Genomic DNA, 4,083 nt, shown 5'->3' with positions numbered 1-4,083 from the left:
ATAGACTCTAATGTTGGACCGAAGACCCACCATATTGCGAAAATCGATATGAGGAAGTTTGATGGCAAGGATCCCGCAACATAGATATTACAAATGGAGCAATTTTTTGATCTCAATAATGTGCAAAACACACAAAAGGTACGTATTGCAACTTTATATTTGGAACCAAATAAGTTTGTATGGTATCAATGGCTTTGCTCTCGTAAACAAATTATCACTTGGGCAATTTTTACAGAAGAATTGATAGCACATTATGAGGATACAAAAAGCAACACTTTTTTTAGCCAATTGATAAGTCTCAAACAAAAGGGTTTAATAATTGAGCACATTGAGGAGTTCCAAAAATTGAACATAAGGGTAAAAAATATTCCAAAGGAGCATAGGATTGATGTGTTCATAGGGACTTTAAAGGACAATATCCAACATGATGTTCGCCTTTGGGAACTTGATTCATTAGAGAAGGCATTCAGGTTAGCAAGAAAATGGAAAGCAAAATTATGGCAACCAGGAAGCATACCACTCACAACTATAAAGATGGAAGTGTTGTTACCCCTAGTCTTCCACAACCTATAAGGTTGACACCACAACAATTGGAAGAAAAAAGAGCAAAAGGGCTTTGTTACAGTTGTGATAGCAAATACACTAAAGGTCATAAGTGTGCTGAGAAGAAATTATTCTACATCGATTGTGAAGAGGAAGAAGAAAAGGAGCAAGAAAGGTCAAAAGAAGAGGATATACTCGAGGAACAAAGCCTAGATAAAGAAGAAATGAATCCGACCATATCTTGTAATGCATTTGCTGGAATTACCACTCCTCGAACCATCAAGATAGAAGGAAAATCAAGAAGAAAAAGGTAATAGTGTTGATTGATTTAGGAAGTACCCACAATTTTATTCATTGTAAGATAGCAAAAGAATTGAATTGCTTCCTATATCCAACACCAGAGTGTCAAGTGATGGTTGCAAATGGAGGAACGATAAATTGCTCTGGAAAGTGCCATAATATCAAGCTATCCATGGGAGAATATGTATTGAATAGCCCAATGCTTTCCATTCCAATGGGAGGTGTTGATGTTGTACTAGGAGTCCAATGGCTACAATCCTTGGGTACAATAGCTTTTAATTTTCAAGAACTTTTCATGAAATTTTTTGTGGAAGGAAAGACAGTTGAATTAAGGGGTATTGCAGGGAAACCGAGAAAGATAATAAGCTCTAACGGTATGACAAAGCTTCTAAAAAGGAACAAAGAGGTGTAATTACACAATTATGTTCGCTAAATGTTTCCACATTGGAATCATCTATTTCTCCAGATCTCCAAAAAGTCTTGGACAATCATTCCAAGGTATTTGAGACTCCCAAAGGTCTCCCACCTATTCGTGATCATGATCATGTTATTCATTTGATTCCAGGAAGTGTTCCTCCAAACATCAGGCCGTACAGATATCCCTATGCCCAAAAGAGTGAAATTGAACGTATGGTTGCAGAAATGCTAGAGGCGGGTATAATTCAACCTAGTCAAAGTTCTTTCTCTGCTCCAGTAGTATTGGTGCACAAGAAGGATGGATCATGGCGCATGTGTCCGGATTATAGGGAGCTCAACAAGCTCACTATTAAAGATAAGTTTCCCATTCCTGTCATTGATGAATTACTGGATGAATTGCATGGATCAATTTACTTCACCAAGTTGGATCTTCGTTTAGGATATCATCAAATCAGAATGAAGACTGAAGACATTCCGAAAACGGCATTTAGAACTCATGAGGGTCATTATGAATTTTTGGTCATGCCTTTTGGCCTTACCAATGCACCTTCTACATTTCAAGGTTTGATGAATTCCATTTTTAAACCCTTCCTTAGAAAATTTGTGTTAGTATTTTTTGATGATATACTAATCTACAACAAGTCTTGGAAGGATCATGTTGAACATGTTGACAAGGTGCTACAACTATTGGAGGAGAAATAATTATATGCAAAAAGATCCAAATGCTTCTTTTGAGTACAAGAGGTGGAATATCTGGGTCATATTGTATCTCATGAAGGAGTTAAGGTAGACCCTAGAAAAATTAAAGCCATTAAGGAATGGAAAATCCCCACATCCATAAAGCATCTACAAGGATTTCTCGTGTTGACAGGGTATTATTGGAAGTTTGTTAAGAATTATGGGAGAATAGCAACACCTCTAACAACATTATTGAAGAAAGATGCATTTTCATGGACTCCAAAAGCAACAAAGGCCTTTGAACATCTTAAAGAGGCAATGTGCAAAGCACTGGTGTTAGCTACACCGGTCTTCACAAAAACCTTTATTGTGGAAGGTGATGCTTCAGGAAATGGAATTGGTGTTGTTTTAATGCAAGATGAAAGACCCATTACTTTTGAAAGTCGTCCAATCAAGGGAAAGTTTTTACACAAAGCTATTTATGAGAAGGAAATGTTGGCAATACTCCATGCACTTAATAAATGGCGACCCTACCTAATGGGAAGACACTTCAAGGTAAAAACGGATCATGATAGTCTTAAACACTTTTTAGAACAAAGATTATCCTCTGAAGAGCAACAAAAGTGGGTCACAAAGATGTTGGGTTATGAATTTGAAATCATCTACAAAAAAGGGAAGCAAAATGTGGTGGCAGATGCCCTCTCAAGAAAGGATGAGGATGTGGAAGCATTGTTGTGCGCCGTTTCTATTATCCAACCAGATTGGATAAACGAAGCAAGGGAGGAATGGAAGAATGATTAGAAGTGTGGGCACTTATTCGAAAGTTACAACAAGAGTCCAGTACGTCTGATACATTTAGCTGGAAAAATGATTCGTCATGGTACAAAGATCGCTTATACCTCTATAAGAATTCCCAACTAAAACAAAATATTATTATGGAATTGCACACTTCTCCCTTAGGAGGGCACTCAGGATTTTTAAAAACTTACCACAGGGTTAAGAAGGAATTTTTTTGGGATGGCCTTAAATCGGATATTCAAAAGTTTGCGGCGGAATGTTTGGTTTGCCAACAAAGTAAAGTTGAAACAATTAAGACACCGAGTCTATTACAACATTTATCCATTCCAAGCCAACGTTGGGAGGAGGTTTCAATGGATTTTATCACAGGTTTACCCAAGTCTTAGGGAAAGAGTGTCATCATGGTGCGAGTTGACAAACTTACCAAGTATGCACACTTTTGTGCATTATCACATCCATTTAAAGCCATTACAGTTTCTATTGCATTTATGGAAACAATTCAAAAGCTACATGGAAACCCAAAGATTATTGTAAGTGACAGAGATCCCATTTTCACTGGAAATTTTTTGGACAGAATTATTTTCTTGTCTTGGTACTCAGTTATCTCATAGCTCATCTTATCATCCTCAATCTGATGGGCAAACTGAGATAGTAAACAAATGTTTGGAAGGATATCTTCGTTGCTTTGTATCTGATAAACAGACATAATGGGTCAAATGGTTGCCTCTGGCTGAACGGTGGTATAACACTTCCTTCCATACAGCAACAAAAATGACCCCATTTATGGCACTTTATGGATATCAGCCACCATCCATCACATCATATTTAAGAGAAAATTCTAAGGTTCAAGCAGTGGAACATCACATCGAACATCAACAACAAGTCCTCCAACTCTTAAAGGATAACCTCGTGTTGGCACATAATAGAATGAAACAACAGGCAGATCAACATCGCAGCGAAAGAAGTTTCGATGTAGGTGATTGGGTATTCCTACAGCTACAACCATATAAGCAAATGTCCCTCAAGTAAGCTAAGAAGTATAATAAATTATCACCAAAGTATTATGGTCCGTACAAGGTGTTGCAAAAGATTGGTACTATGGCTTACAAATTGGAGCTTCCTGCAACTTCTCAATTGCACCCAGTTTTCCATGTTTCATGTTTAAAGAAGGTTATAGGCGACAAGCTTCTAATTCAAACAATATTGCCAGAACTTGACGAGGAAGGAAAAATTATATTAGAACCAGAAGCAGTCACAGAAATAAGAACTCGACAGCTACGAAATCGATCAATTTTGGAGTATCTTATCAAGTGGAAGAACTTATCCGCTAAAGATTCCACATGGGAG

Source organism: Pinus tabuliformis, chromosome 7 (assembly GCF_031772625.1).
Source record: "Pinus tabuliformis cultivar Carrire ecotype Pingquan chromosome 7, CPIR1, whole genome shotgun sequence".
NCBI lineage: Eukaryota > Viridiplantae > Streptophyta > Pinopsida > Pinales > Pinaceae > Pinus > Pinus tabuliformis.
The sequence above is the reverse complement of the archived record's forward strand: the minus strand, read 5'-3'. Positions refer to the sequence as shown.